This window comes from Dromaius novaehollandiae, chromosome 2, assembly GCF_036370855.1.
Source record: "Dromaius novaehollandiae isolate bDroNov1 chromosome 2, bDroNov1.hap1, whole genome shotgun sequence".
Taxonomy (NCBI): Eukaryota; Metazoa; Chordata; class Aves; order Casuariiformes; family Dromaiidae; genus Dromaius; species Dromaius novaehollandiae.
Genome location: NC_088099.1, coordinates 132,732,935 through 132,749,775, shown reverse-complemented (window position 1 = coordinate 132,749,775; position 16,841 = coordinate 132,732,935). Strand labels below are relative to the sequence as shown.

At 40.1% G+C, this 16,841-nt stretch overlaps 1 long non-coding RNA gene across 2 annotated transcripts; it reads right to left on the bottom strand.

The window, feature by feature from the left end:
• Positions 1 to 701: 701 nt before the first annotated feature.
• LOC112986700 (uncharacterized) lies at positions 702 to 16,801 on the bottom strand. Of its 2 annotated transcripts, XR_010387957.1 has the most exons (4): positions 16,710 to 16,774; positions 15,666 to 15,815; positions 11,044 to 11,824; positions 702 to 10,644 (listed from the first exon to the last, which is right to left on the bottom strand). It is a non-coding gene; the product is annotated as an uncharacterized LOC112986700 (long non-coding RNA). The 2 variants fall into 2 exon arrangements; XR_010387956.1 differs by having other exon boundaries at positions 702 to 11,824; positions 16,710 to 16,801.
• Between the last annotated feature and the right edge of the window lie 40 nt (positions 16,802 to 16,841).

The following is a 16,841-nucleotide window of genomic DNA, read 5'->3' as shown; positions in this document are numbered from 1 at the left end:
ATTACTGAGGACACATGGATTCTTTATATTAAAATGTGAACAGCGATTTTACCATTTCAGTAATTTCAGTAGAACTGGTATGAATGAATGAGATCTGCTCTTCCTTGCTGCTGCTTGTCTGTTTTGTGTTATCATTCACTATATTACTATGCCACTATGTGATGTTTCTGGTTATGACTTACATGTCTTAAGACAAGAAGGAAAAAAGAAGAGAGATGGAGTAGCCATAGAGCTATTCTAATTTGTTGCTCTTTGAAAGCAGATTATATATGCAGGGCTTTATGGAAAAATCCCACTTTTTAGTATGATACTCTAGTGTTCTGAGAAATATTTTAAGAGATATTTTGTGTGTCAAAATGCACTTCCAGGAAATGTTTGTGCCCACGTTACAGTTGTAATGTAGCAGATGTCCGCTTTTAGCTAGGCAAAGTTCAAGTCTAAAGCTTAGTGTAATTTATCATCCCAGCACTGCAACAACCTAATAACCCAGTTGAATCACTACAGTTCCTTCTCCAGACCCTTCATTCTTCTCTGTGTGCCTTTTGTTTTGTATCTTTTTGTTTTTAAATTAGTCTCCCATTTCTTGTTGCAGCAGTACCTTTTTCCTCATTCATATATATATTTCTTCCTTCTGTCAAACCTACTTCTTCCATGAATAACTCCTCTCCTCAACTGTCATCTCTCTTCATCCATCTACACCAGATCCAGTCTGTCTTGTGCAGGGACTTATCCATCTTAGATCATGAAGTGATCCGTTAGTGATGGAAAGATCTCACTTAGTTCAGAGTTAGTTAAGGTCCCTCTCACACAAGTGATTCTGTATAAATTGATAATAATACATGACTGTTGATCATATAGTAAACTCAAGTATACAAAAAAGAGATAAACTTGATGATCAATAGGCTTTTTATATCTCTAACTTTCATTAATGAACCCTAAAAAAATGCACTGCTCATTTATGTCATTTCTTAATCATGCCAGTGTCACTAAACAGAAAACGTATATGCTCCATCTGGATTATTACAGAATGCAAGGGAAGGCTAAATAAATTCTACATTTAATTCACTCTTTTCTTTAACACAGTAAAGCAAATTAAAATCAATGATTGATTGTCTTTGGGAACATTATCATCAGGGCTGAATACATAAACAATGCACCAAATGAAAAGCTATTTAATCACATTCTTTCCTGTGTGTGTCTCAGTCAATACATCATGAGCCAACAAAGCCATTTATTTTATTCAAAAGAGGAAAAGAAATGCATTTTATGCAGATAATTGACTGTTTCTCCCACATCAGAAACCCTTGATTTTCTTTGAAGTTCTGTATTTAAGAAAATGTACAACAAATATTTAAAAATCTTTAAAAACATCTGGCATTATATGCAACTTTTAGCAGTATCTTAACAAGGCTTAGGTGCAGTCTGGGGCACCTGTCTTCACACAATAAAACATAAGAGTCCTGATGAATCTGAAATACTCTTCCTCAATGCATAACAATGTGCAACTAATTAATCCTTCCATCAGATGCTTGGGACTGTTTTGTGTTCTTTTCAGCTGCAATAGGAATTCCCTTTGACTGTTGTTTCAAAATGTTTTAGACTACTTTGTCTTTTATTAATGCTGTGTGTTAGTCCCTTTATAGTAGTTATGCCAAGGCTCTCTGGTCACGTGTGTCTTATGCTATTCTTCATTAAACTGTCTTCACACTGCATAGGTTTACATGCCTATCAGTGGCTCACAGTAGTGCAAAATTGAGGAGTGGGGTATAACTGGCATGAAATGCTATCACCCCTGTGTTCTTTAGGAAATTTGATATATTGATTTTTGTATGCCTACTTCAGAGTGTAATTCAAATAAAAATCATATCTGCATTACAAAATTGTACAGAAGAGATGATTTACTGTCAAAGTGATTTGGGAAAGGAGAAGTAAATTTCGTGGGGGTAATCTTGGTCAAGTTGATTTTAACTTTATTGATTTAGGAAAAATACCTTTCATAAAGCAGACATTTACTGGTATGAAGGTCAGAGTTTTAAGCATTTATCCTTAGCCACAAACTAGTACTGAATCCACTCCTAAATTTGATAGTAGGATGCATCCATCAATGTTCAGTTTGTTTCTTTTCATATCTAGCAGTAGAAAGGTAACTGTATGTTAACTTTGAGTAGTATGGGAAAGGGACTCCAAGGGCTTAAATGGCATTCACAAAGCTCTGGTCATTCATCTTTATTGTCTCTCCAAACATAAACAGAGAGGATTTGGAACCACTGAAATTTCCACAGTTCGGTGCCATTTGTGCATTTGAGATTTCAATGATTACTAACTGACCAACCACCACTTTTCCCCCTTTAATCACATTGCTTCTTCTCTGTGTGAGGAGGCAAGTTGAGTCTTCTCTGGTTAAAAACCTGTTAGGCTAACTTTCTTTTCCTGACATCTCTTAAGTGGCACACAGACTGTACAGTCAGGTCAGGTTGCAGATCCAGTTGAGGATTTGGTCCACTGTGGCTGCCTCTACATAGAATCCTGGTTTGCAGAAAGAACCTTTTTTTTTTTTTTTTTTTTTTTTTTTTTTTTTTTTTAATTTTACCATTGGCCATGTTACATAATATCCAATTGAATTCCTGTGGTTCTCTTCTCCCCATGCTTCTTAGCCAAATATAATCTCCCATAGAGACCACAAATTTGGCATACTGTCTGTTACTAGAGAATTCTTAACAGTTAGTTATCAGTCTGAACAGTACTCCATCATGCTATCAGCTCAGTGAGGTGAAAGGCTTTGGCAGTTAAAAGGCATGGAAACTAAACTTTTGATATCTCTAGAAGTGCATAGAGCTGAGAATTCCCCCACCCTTCCTTTTTACAAATACAGACTATGGAAAAAGTAAGATAACTGACTGATGGGTGTCGTGGCACAAAATGACTTGAAAGGACTGGAAGCTAAATGTCATTCAGTACGAAGTGTTTCTAGGGAAAAAAAAAAATCAGATAGATAGTAGGCAAGTGGGAATACTGTCTTTATTAACTCAAAACCAACTAGAATTTATCTTCGATGGAGTGTTTGGACCTGTATGAAATGAACTGTTCTTACTTTTTTTGAGTTGCTTGATGCTTTTGGGGGCAGTACAAGGGACATACTCCAACACGATTTCAGAGGCTGATCTGGACCTGCAGCTGTGTCTTTACTGAAGCTGGAAAATTTGCCTGGTTCTTTTCAGTTGGGATATATTATGGCAAATGAATATATTGTGGAAGAGGTGATACATAAGGAAAGGAGGGATAGGAAGGAGATGGAGTCAGGCACTGGAACTAGCGTAAGTTTAACTAATAAGCAATGTTTTAACTAAGTAAGTTTTGACTAATTGTCCTATGTTTGACATGTGGTGGTTTTGCAGAACTTTAATATCCTATATTGCAGCTTACATTACAGAATCTCAAAACATTTTCCACTGTGATGTTATATATGATGAATGGTTATCCGCAACAGCCCTTCAATGCAAATAAGAGCAGTCTAAAATGTTCTCTTTTGCTCTGCAGTCGCATCTGACTTCAGTTCTCTCAAGATACGGGGTGGAAGGAAGCAGAAAAGTGGTTTAAATTGTTCTTCCTTTCCAACTGTTCATCTCACAGCTGACAATACATTTTTGAGCATGTTGTCTCCTAGTACTGTGCACATAAAGTTGGGTTCCTGGGATTTCAAACATCCGTAATTATGCACTTAAAATGTATTGTTTCCAGATGGTAATGCAACCAGTTATTTCAAACAATGAAAAATCCAGTGATTTAATTGTTTTTGACAGATAGTGTAGGAAAGCTGAAGGAACAGAAACATGTAAAAAGAATACCGTATAAGGCCACTGGTAAATTTTAAATACAAAGAATGTATTTGGTCAGAAATGTGGATCCCTAGCCTTAGAAAAGCCTTGCCTGCAAATATAGGTTTGAGAAAATCAAGAGGTAAACATCTGGAATATTTTAAAAGACCTGTCATGTGCACAGATATGATTAAAAGTCGTCTAAGCAAATGGAAACTGCACGTTTTTTGCCTTGAGTGCAGAATTTGATTCTAAGGCTGGAAAAGGAAATGAGCAGAAGTTTTTCAGTTTCGTTATTACCTGCAGCACGTTGATTACAGCGAGAGCACCTTGAACTTCCTATGTATCTCATGAACCCAGGATCACCATCAGTATTAACAAATATATAGAGAGCACATCTCTTTATCAGTTCCTGTCAGTAAATTCTTTTGACAAAGTGTGACAGTTCAGTAATATGATTTTACCAATGTAAAGAATGCTGCTTAGCTCTACAGATCAATGGCTGACTGCATCCTTATGATCAAAGTGTTTAGATGCTCCATGTACAAGAAATATCTTTATTTTAACATCTGGGACCTAGATGCAAGCAATGGTAATTAAAATAATAAAGTCATCCTGCATTTTGTATTTTTGTCCATGCTCTTCACTTGGGAAGCATTTGCAAGCACCTTTATAAATTCTTACTTTTCCCTAATGCTGGTCACCCACAGCTGCCCTGGCAGTCAGAACAGTTCACCAGTCTCAGTCCTTCTCTCTTCTTCTCCCTTTCCACTGGTGAATCCTGAAGGTCACATCTTCTTGCAAGCCTGAGACCCTTCACGCATGTCACCACAGTGGTGTTATTCCCTTTGCAATGGTATGGCCCCTGCCAGGGCCCTGGTTCACATGACCCTCCCTCACAGGTGAATGCAAATCCAGCACCATGACTGAGCGCACAACATACTCTCCATCACGCGATCACTGTACTCTTGGCTGAAAGAGAATCTGCCACCTAATAGGGATGGACTGGTTTTTGATTGCGTCATATATACATTCTATTCCTGGAAATGGACAGGGTAATTGTGTGTTTTAAATGTCTCCATAATAAGCTATGTGGCCTCACCTGCCCACAGAGCTCTACACAAACCAGCTGTAGGAAGTGAACTTTTTATACATTGTAATATTATCAGATAGCTATCAAGTGCTTTGTATATTCCAAATTACAGGTCATTTTTCATTTCCATCAAAGACATGTTTTAACTGATCACTTAGTGAGTGTTCCAATAGCCATAAGGAATGAAGAGGATCTTTTTCATGCATTGAAAAGTATTTATTTTCCTTAGTTTTCTTTGTTAGTGGGCATGTCTGTGAAACAGGAAAAATCATACAGCCAAACAGTGTACAGCTCACTTTGAGGAGCAGCAGCCTGGAGGTGTGTGCATTTACTCCTATTCTGTTCTTATGGTAATTTTAAATGAGATATACTGATTCCGGCTTGTACCAACAACTAATGGCTCCTGGGACAGTTTAGACAGTCACAGATCAGGAATGATCTGGCCACACTCCCTTCCCAGGCAGACATATACCAGCTGCCAGGAGAGCAATGGCATAAGAGATGCTATGCCAGTCCCCTGCATTCATCGTCTAGCCCAGCTTTAGAGCTGCTTTGTGTCAGCAATGTAGCGCTAACCAGCTGCAGCACAAATCTGGATTTGGTCTCAACATCTCTTCACAAAAGCTGTGCTACTGATTGCAATACTGTTGGCTTTTAAACTGTCTTTAACTACTTGAGACCTCATTACCAGTGAACACTCCAGCCACTGTAACAGCACAGTTTTTGATTGTCTTGTCCAAATCTCTCACTCCATGTAGCTTTATCTACATTGGTTCTGTCAGTATAAGCAGAAATAGCCTAATACAGCTGGGGTGGGATGTTTTAACACTGCAATTCCATAAGCAGTATAGCACTGCTGCCAGAAAGAGTGGCCTTGCCCTTTCTCTGTTGCAAGCTGCTTGTTCTTGTCCCCTTGTTGCTGCCAGCCTGCTGCCAGTACAAGTATTTGCATGGCCAAACAGTGAACCAAATGGAGGAATGGGACCAGTTCACAGCTAACTTGAGAGAAAAATAGTAATGATTAATTTTACTCCAGATTTGTTCAAACTGGTTTGCTGTTCAGCTATGAGAATGCTTGTGTTAGTCTAATTAAAGGAGCAGCTGAGAGGGCAACAGCTTGTATTTAGAGGCAGAGGAAGGACAAGACTGCTATTCTTGGCTTACACTTTTCATAGAGCTATATAGTATAAATGTGCTCCTTTTCTCAAAAGCCCTTAAAAAGACACTGTTATTCTTTTCTTCCTCATTTGAGATCTTTTTGAAAGTGTTCATTAAAAAGTGATTTTCTTCGCTCTTGTCATCTGAAGTTTAGCCTGGACTATGAAGCCAGGTTCTTCCTGACTTGATCATACCAATATCCAACAGCTGGAACAAGTTTACTGATAATACATAACCAGAAAACACACTTTTCATGGGACTGGCTTTTCAGTGGAATAAATACAGCATAAACTCCTTTGGATCCTTAAGAACAGTTTTTGCATATGCACAATGATACTGGTTTCCCGGCAAGTGTGTACTCGCCAAAATGCAAGGACCACTCCTTCTATTTTGGCTCCCAGAGATGCATCGAGTCAAAAAGGACATTGTATTACTGGAATGAGGAAGAAGGGAGATATGCAGACATGAAAAAAAACTGCACAATTCTACTACCAGATTTTAGGTATTCTACCTCAAAACCCCATCCAACAAGAAGACTAATGAGCATAATCCCACATCCAGAGGAATGGAACGTGTTGAATGAAAAGATGCTATCTTTGCACAGCTGCTTCTCTCCTACCACTTTCTTAATAATGCTTCTTTTTCTGCTACAAAAGAGCTGATCAAACATGGTAACATGTCTGCATAACAGCAAACATTTCATCTTAAATTATTCATTTCTTTCAAGTTTCAATATTTACCATAACATTTGAACCAAAAGAGTTCCCTCACAGCCAGAGAGCGGCGCAACTGCTTGTTCCTATGTCACTATGTGTCCCCAGCCTAGCTCAAATTACCTTTCTGCTCCTTGGGGCTAACAAAACTCTTCATAGGTATGAAGAATGAACCACAGGTAGGTCAAATTCATATCTACAAGTTCACTGCAGTTTCATTATGATATTGTTAAGTTCCTTGTTCCTGCTGAAAAGATGACATTTTCTATCGAATAGTGACATTTGAAAATATAAAACGAACATATTACACTTCTGAATTAGTTGATTCAGCAAAGAGGTGACAGACACTAGAAAACAAGTGACTGACACAGATATTTCTGGTTTCATTCGCTTTTGTGGAAACATTATACAGGTTGTTATTTGCTCCCAAGTTTTAACCCCATTTTTCCTTTGCATAAGCAAGTGGATAAAAAACAGAATTATGAACTGTTTAAGATGAAAGTACAAAACCTTTTTTATATATACCCTGGCAACATTCTTAGGCTGTGACATTAATTGAGCGCCACACAGAGAAGAGTTAGCAAAACACACAGTCTCTGCTGTAAAGGTTTATATAAATACATCAAGACATATTAGAAAACTTTGTTAAGGATAAATAGATATGACCTCTGATACTAGAAATGTAAATGCTAACATAGTCCTTATTTCATAGTACCAACATTTTAAAACATTATATGAATTCACTGCCAAAAGCAATCTCAGACAAAAGCACTTGTACATTTTAATATCCACAGCAAGCACTGCAGTATCTGTGTACAGCTGTGTTAACCATAGTATTAAAAATGAGCCGGAGTTAAAAGTCACAGCACTGTAAATTGTTGTAGTGCGTTAGAGAATCTGGCCCAGTGTGTGTCATAGTTGTTTAATTCATCTAAGGTTGGCAGGGTTGCTTTTTTACATAAATGTATTCACACCCATGCAAGCTGTCAAATTGGAGTTACACTTAAGGGCTTAGGGAGGGGAGCTGCAGCTGCAGCAGTGAAGGGGGCAGGGCGAGGGAGGGCTTGCACCACTCCCTCTCATGCTGCCCAGGTCCAGAAAGGAGGCCCCCTTACCTGTTAGCCTGGTCCTGCCTTCCCTGAAGGCTGGTTCAAGGTCTGCTTCACCTGGCTTTGGCTAGGACACTACATTTTATGTAATCTTAAAGGACTTACAGACATCATTTTCATTTTGCAATGGGTAAAGATCATATACTGAAGAGTATACTTAGAACATGACAAAGATCTCATCCATCATTACAGCCCTATTCTGTCTGCTGCTGGAGCAAACTCTGTTCATTAGAGCTAGGAAAATTATTTGCAATAAAGAATTTATTCAGGGAATTTAACCTATTCTTTTTGGCTTTTTTTCCTATTGAAATTTACCAGCAAACAATCCAATTTTTATGTGCTGGTCCATTATTCAGTTATTCAATGAGTTCTTTATGCAGTTGTATTGGAGTTTATGGACTACTCCTGAATTACTCACTCTGGCCGTTATTTTCAAGTACGAGCCAGTCATAAATTTGCTATTTGTTCAAGGGAACATTCAAATAAGTCTCCTCACGTTGCTTTCACTGTCTTCTCGGCATCCTGGAGAAATGTCTAACTCAGGACAGGACCTGTTGCCCAGAGGCATCCACGCTGTCCCAAATCTTTGTAAAACTATCCCTGATGACACAATGGCTTTCTTCTCTTCAGTCCTCATACTATCGTTATGTTAGAATTTTTGATGGCTTTCTATAATTCAAAGGGACTTTCTGGTATCCTATAGAGTCCTGGTATTGCAGGTATGTTTCTTGTTCCTTTCATTAATTTGTCAACTCTACCTCAAAATTAATTAGCTTTATTTTTTTTCTCCCAGTAGCTCCTACGGAAAGATGTTCTAGAATCTCATTCCTTTGTTGGCTAGAATCCTCCTAATTCCCAGCACAAATTCATCATCAAAATACTGTCTGCTACATTCATTTCTGAACCCTGAGCAGAGGAATTTTTTTCTTTAAGAGCCCCTTTAAAGTGTATATGGAGCTTGACATGGTAACAGAAATCTCCAACAATGTATTTAACTTTAAGCATAGCTGTATAACTTTTATGAATGTCAGATGAATGCAAAAATACACCTACATTATTTATTTTAAAATTATTAGCTGTTATCCAACTTCTCAGACATCATTGTTCAATCGAACTGAAAATTCACCAGTGCTACGTTCTTGATCAGCATATAAGAAGAAGAATTATGTTTAACAACAGGAGTGTGTGCTGTCAGACTCTGGAACTGATTCAACTTCCATTCAATTGACATTTATTATTGCCAGCCTTACACATTTCACAGCTCTATTTTGTCATGGAGAGGACTTGATTTATTTCTCTTAATGCAAACTAAGTTCCCTGTGTAACCACTTGACTCCTGGAGTTGAGCTTATACAACTAACAAATATTAGCAAACATAATGAAATCATTGTAATGTGCGTTGCCAATATGTACGGAGATTGAACAGCAGGCTTACCACTGGCAATTCTGAGCCCATGACAGAATTATTAGATTAGGGAAATATGTCTACCGTGAGTTGGAACCTGACAGAGAAAACAAAAAAGGAGTGTATTCACTTCGCTAGGCCTGGATCATTATCGTATAATCTCATGAATTCTGAACGGTCTGTGAAGAACTGTTAAAATCCCTAGTCAATAACGTCATAGGCTAGTCTCAAACTAACAGTGAGTCCAAAAAAGGAGGTTCATCTTGGAGGCTGGGGGATACTTATATTGCACACTTTAGGTTACTCCAGGCATCGAATTTGGATATAATTCACAGAACCAAGGTTAGTAGTTTAAGTTCTCCACATGAGAAGGGGAAAAATCTTCATAGGAACAAGTCTCCTATGTTAATTGTTTAATAGACTAAACAACTAGACTGGAGAGTGATTCTTACCTTCCTCCCTCCCCCAAGCTTCTAGAGAAAGATCATTTTTCAATGCTCTCAAGGCTTGCTCTCCCTGAAGGTAATCCAGCAAGTATAACAAAGAAGATCCTGTCTGCAAATTCCACGTAAATTTCCATATATGAAAGTAGAATACTGTCTTTTTGTTATTAATTCAGATATTCAGAGGCTAAATTATGTTCCAATGAACTCAGTTATGGAAACTGAAAGCTGAAAATGTATTTATTTCAGAGTGACACATAATTATATACTTCTAGTTTGCCCTGTCTACTTTAAATTACTTTATGCAAATCTCATTTTCAAGGATTATGTATAGAGTGAAATTAGATGAGCCTTTAAACAGCTAATATAATATAATTGTGGAATTATTGTATATGTGCATAGTGTGCACATATGATCCAGATGTTAATTAGTAAATCAGGTTGATTTAGCAAACAGAAATTTGTTCTGTTTAAGAAAAATTGAATGGAGAGACAATTACTTCCTGGAAAGTTATTGTTTGTACTATGAGCTCCTCGAAAGGGAAAAATTAACATAAAAAAAACTTTCATAAAAAAAGAAAACACTAATGAAATTGTATAAGCAGGAATTCATTGCTCCCAGCATCTAGTCTGATGGCACTTTGGAAAACGGCATGAGATTGTTTACAATGAGTGTCATTGCATTTCAGCTGGAAACAAAGGAGTTAGGGCAGTTTGCATCAGGTGCAGATCTAGTTCCTTAGCCCTTCTTTTGAGGGATACAACTGGTTTCACGTGGCTATTGCTCACATTCTGCAAAGGGGGCTAAAACTTCATTCAGAGGGTGCACACTGCTTCCCTGAACCAGGATTCTTCCTGTGTGCATCTCCGGGGATGGATGCTGTTCATCAGCTTTATCCAAATGGCAACCTTGCACATTGTGGAAAAAGAAAACTGAAGTTAAAATATTTCAGCTCTGTAAACATAACAAAAGAAGAATTTTTAAACTACAAATATAATAACTGTAATTTAGGTCAATTTTGTTATTTGGCATCAAGCAGACAAGTCAGTATTGCCTTTCCTATGAAAAGCTGACATTTCATGTCTGAAAATAGCCGGAAAATGAGTGTGAATTACTCTGAGAAAAACATTACCTCTACTAAAGCTGACAACAGAAATTTTAAAACAAGCGTGTGCAACAACCTGCCAACTCAGCCTCCAAGTCCTATCCAGGCCTAGCGCTGTGTTCTTTCCTTGCCCAAACTTTCATTGCTTTCACTGGGAGTCGCAAATGTATCCAGAATAGGAGATATTGCCCACATTTCTTACTGTGGCAAAATGGGTGCTGTGCTCTGTGATGGTTTATCACTGGCATCTGGATCCAAAGTCTCATTCACCAGGTCACAAAAGCTGAGCAGACCATAAGTGCAGCAAGTGCCATAAGAACATCTCAGACCATGTTTGCTTCTAAAATCCTTTGCCTGTTAATAACACAGCTGGTATCAGTGCCATGTTTTAAAAATGTAATGCAAGAGCAACACCAAGCAAAGGAAAACAATCCATTCTGTGCTCTTTTTCGGATTATATAAATTCAGCTTTGCCTTTTGAAGAAAAATCCTCCAAGTTTTGCTACATAAACATGTACCTAGTGAGAGAGCACAAATACTTCTAAACAATAATGAATAAATCATTGAGAGTGTTTGCCATCACACATTTGCAGTTGGACACCTAATAATATTTTTATGGTTTTAGTGGGAAAAAAATGCATGTTCTATTAGGGGTTAAGGAGTTTCCATTTAGTCTGGCAAAGAAAATTTCAGTCAAAAAACATTCAAAGTGTATATTCTGCATTCATCTAAGAAATACTTCATCAGAGAAGTATCTTCTTTTCGCCAAAAGAGCACTCTGAGGGTAGCCAAGCTTGGCTTATTGTGTAAATATCCTTTATCTTTTGTGTACTTAACTATCTTTCAGTGGTTGCTGGTTTACAACAAGCTTTGTTACTGTACCTCCACTCAAGCTTCTCCATGTTGAGAAATCTCCCACAAAAAAGGGGGATTGCAGCAACGTTTACTTACACTGAATCATCCAAAATGAATCATTTATTGACCTGCAAACAAGAAAAAAAGCCATGTTACTTGTCAGCTGGCCCTGGTTATTATGACATGGTAGCCTGCATTATACAAAAAAGGAAAAAAAAAGAAAAGAAAAGGGTAAAGACAGAAAATACCAAGACAAAAGCTGGATAGTCTACCGTTGGCAAGCAGGAAAGCATTGCAGGGAGTTAGGCTGTGTACTTAAAGCAGTCCCGTATTTCAAAGCTTGTTTCACACCGGCAGGGCCTTGAGTGTGCTGTTGTCCCTGCCCACCCCCCAGGCCTCCCCCAGCCCCAGCCCCAGCCCCAGCCCATCTCAGCCCAGCCGCTGAGGGCTGGGGCTGCCCCCGGGGCTGCCCTGGGGCAGGGGGACGGGCCCTGGTGGCAAGACCCGGCCCGGCCCGGCCGGGAGCCCCCTGACACCGGCACTGGGGAGCCCCCGGCCGCATGGGGCTCAGGCACACTTCTCGTCTTAGATTTCAAGTGAAAATAAGTTTGTGGGCTCATCCCAGTGTGTTGGTCAAATCACACCGCTTGGCCCAAGGAACTTGTGAGCTAGGGAAGCCAAGAATAAAAGGGGTTACAGATCAAGCTTAGAAGGTAAAGGCAGAAAATCAGCACAACTGACAACTCATGCCATTTCTTGCTCCAGTCAGTAACATCACTAGCATGAAATTCACTCGTAATATCACTTAAAACAGTGTTTTTAAAAACTAATAAAAAAAAATCTTTCATAATGAACATATATTTCCATTCCAGAAAGTACTCACATTTTAATGAAGAATATAGTTTCCTAGCAGCAGAGGTTAACATCAAAATGAAAAATTAGATTGTTATACTGTATATTTACCTTCAGAAGGATAAATTGAAAATAGGATTTACTAAAAACACTGATAATATCTTCAAACACTCATTTGTCTTAAAAAGGATATTAAATTTCATGGGGTTTCTTGTCTGCTTGAGGTATTTCAAGACCGCTTGGAGAGTCCACAGCGGAATGTTTTCCTCAGCTACTACAATTGTACGTCTGCTAAAGTGCGACCTATTGATAGATAGCAGGAGAAGTATTTTCATCCCTGTAACCCCTTTCGTTCTGGGACAGTTTAGAAATTAATTACAAAGCTTCCGGTTTCCAGCTTTTTTTTTTTTTTTTGCATTATATGCCTAAAAGTCTATTTTTAAGCTCTGCATGAATATGCTGCCGAATCTTGAATATGCTTACCTAACTTTCTGCACAGTACCTAGGGCTACCCTCAAAGCTTGAAATTAAGTGCACAAATCTTTGTAGGATTAGGGTTACCTTCTGACACTCTTACTCATTGTTATCAGTAAGTTCCTCTAAAGTATATTAATGACTAAAGATGGCAAAACCAATCTATAAAGGAAGGATTTCTTCCATCTTCTGTCATTATTGTTGCTGTCCAATGGATGTAGTTAACAAAATGCATCTCCTTAAGTCTGAGTAGATGATGAGATAAATCTGAAGCAGGTTGAGGAAAAGCTCCAGTGCAGGCAGATGATTAAATAAACAGGTTATTAGATGAATGATATACATGGTTAAAGAGGTACAAGGATAACCAGATATTATGCATTTTATTTTGATCTGTTAATATGACTTTTCTACTGATTTAGTTATTGAAAAATAAAATTTTCACATCTTTGTTTCTGAAGAATATAATCCATCAGTGAATAAAACTATTGGAAACAGAAGTTTCTACTGTATGCTATACAGTTGTCATGTTTCTTATAGATAAGTTTGATGATATTTTTCTATACCTGTAAACAGTCTAGGTTTTCTGTTTTGAATGAGGGGGAGATTAAAAGCACAGGCTCTAAAGGACTATAATTATAGTTCTAGCATAAAGAATCATATAATTATGTCAGAGTATGGCCATGGCCACATGAACATATCATAAAGCTTTTTAGTACACTCTTTCTTTTCAAACACACTTCAATTTGCATCCATGCAGTGCAGCTTGTTAGGCATTAAGCTAGTCCACCGGGCTTTTCAGTGCTTACACCAATTTCTTACCTACTTGGCATGCACAGTGCTATATTAGGACTGTCTTCATTGTGAAACCAGAAATGAGTTTCTATGGTTATTTGACTATCAGCTTCTCAACCCAATTCATGAGTACAGAATAGTACAAAATACAGACCTTCCTATTTATTCTTTTCTTTGTACACTACATTGTTTTTATATTGAATTCTCTGATGTGTTCTAGAAATCCTATGCCTGCTAGGAATTGCACTTGATTTTTAACAACCTCCTGACACAGGTTATCTCTCCTGTTTATGCCTATTAGCTTTCAGCTGTACAGCAATTGCATCCTAACAGCTCAGTTACTTGTGCTCATGTGGGATTCATGTTTTACAGCATTCTCATGTTATTTAACATTTTTTTTTTACTCCTTGACTAACCAGGTAAGATTTTTTTGTTTGTGGAACCTTATACTCCAGAAAAATCTGCTTTACAAAACTCTCCTTTTCAATTTAGGATCAGTTTTGAATAGTTAGATGCCAGAAATTGCAAAATATTTCAGGAATATGAGCAGACAAACAGCAAAATGCTAAGAGATTAGTAGAGCTCTATAAAACTTCTCAAAGTGAAGTTGAGAATTGCATCATTTATAAAGATGAGCAAGGATGGAGATGGTTTAGAGAAGAGATTTTCTTTTTCTTTAGATTTCACTTCTGAGACTTTTACATGCCCTGAAAGTCATCAGCTCTGGAATTCAAGTTTAGTATCAGAGACTTGAAATTGTAAAGGTGGGTGAGTTAAACTGTCTATGCAGAAATAACCACCAACAGCTTGAAAATAAACACTGATTATCTCTAAAACAGCAATATCCATTTGGTTCTGGAGGCTGCTAAAAAAAGTAGCTTGGAGAGGTGAGTACTGCCCTGTGTAGATGTGTCCTTATATTCACATCTTCAGACAGTTCTGCCTTAACCAAGAGCACATGGGTTAATGCCGGCTCCTATCCTAGTACCAGGAGGTATCTGCTTTCTTCTGAGAAGGAAAAATAAGTATTTAGCTACTTCCAAGAAGAGCACTACCCCTGGAGAAGAGACCGGGGAAGAAGAGTTATGGTCCTCACCTCACTGATGTATAAACAGAGGCTGAATATGGTGAGTACAAATAATATCTTTTCAACACTAGCTTTTGTCACTTCCTTTATCTGGTTCCCTACTCCTTGTAATTCTTATCATTAATCTCTGTATTATTAGGTTTAACTAAAAACATCTGGTAGTGTATTAAACACTTGACCAAAGTCCAGACACTTAGTCTAACCCCTTTGGATAGAAAATCAATCATCCATAAAATTCATCAATTTAGGCTAGCACAATATATTTTTGGCATTCAAGGCTGTATTATCACCTTTTCAATTTACTTCCATATCTTAAGTATTCGTCCTCCAAAATATACTTGTTCTCCGAATACATACACTTTCGTATAGTTTAGGCCTAGGTAGAATTATGTCTTAAAAGCCCATACATAAGAAATAAAAAACCTCTGAAGCTATTTTATTGAGGTTTTGTACTTGCAAAATGAGAGTTATGCTTTGAACTCCTCACACACATAACCACTCAAATACATACTCTGGATGAGCAGAATCTGCTTCCTGCTTGTCTTTGTTTTGTTCCTTCAGTTTGGTATATAAAACTATTTTAATGCTTTCCCACTTAAAATGAAAGGGACAAAGAAAGCAGCTCTCCACATCTGAGACAATACTATTTTGGGGTAATCCTGTGATTACTGACTCTCATCACTATCATTTAATGCATAAATTAAAAACTATCAGTGATTTGGGGATATAATACTGTGTATTTCACAGACACATTGGTCAGATACCTCGCTAAAACGTGTCACAGAAGATAGGTTTCTCACAGTGCAAGCTTCAGTCTTGTTTGGGGGAACTTTGTGTATCACAGGGCAGCAGCTAGTAACGGAGCGTAGGAAAGCAGCATTTGGGAGTGGAACATGGCACTTTTGTGTTACCGCCTATAAAAAAACCGTTTGATTTATGCATACTCTGTTGGAGAAAAAGCATGGGGTAGCTGACACTCTATCCACGTGTAAAAATACTTTTAAAAGACAGAGGGCATATGTATTCTCACTTCCTTCCCATTACTAACCCAAGACCCAAGTGTGTAGATGTAGGGACTGTAATACTACCTCCACCGGTCCTGTGTCTCTCGGCTGCCCGTAACAAGGCTCTCGCAGAGAAGCGGTCACTCGTCTTTCCCCTTTCACGCAGGGACTCCGCAGCCCCCCGCGCCCGCACGCCCCGCCCGGCCCGGCCCGGCCCGGCCCGCACCGCGGAGCGCGCCTCGACGCCCCCGCTGCCCCGCGCAGCCCGGCTCCCTCCGCGGCCGCGCAACGCCGGGGAGCGAAGAAACGCGCCCTCCGAAGCAGTGCCCGGCGCCAGCCCGACGTCCCCCAACGGACACCCGGGGACGCGATGCCTCCGGAGGCGCCGGGCACCGGCCGTGTGCTGGGCGCGCTGGCGGAGGGGGGCTCCCCCGCGGCCCTCTCCCGGGCCCGGGCGCCGCTGCCGCCCGCCCCTCGGCCCGTGCCCGCCACGGCCGCCCAAGCGCCGTGAACTTTCGCCGGGCGCCGCCGCCCCCTCCAGCGCCTTCCCCCGCGGAGCCGCCAGTGCCCCGCGCCCCGGCACGGCCTCCTGGGGGGCGCCCTCGCCCCGCTCCCCACCCTACCGCAGCCCCTCGCCCGCCCGCCGCTCCCCGCTAGCACGCCCCCCCCGCCCGACCCAGGCACACGCCCACCCGGCCCCGGCCCCGACCCCGGCCCCGGCCCCAGCCCCGGCCCCGGAGCCAGACCGCGCCGCGCAGCCCCCCGCCGCCGCCGGCTCCGCTCCCCGCGCGGGGCTGCGCTGACCTCGGCCCGCTGCCTCCCGCGGCCCGGGAAAACCCTCCAACAAAGGAGAGGGAGCCGCCGAAGCCGGGGGAAGGGGCGGCGGCGGCGGAGGGAGGGACGGGCGGGCTGTCCGGATGCGGTGAGCCCCCCGCT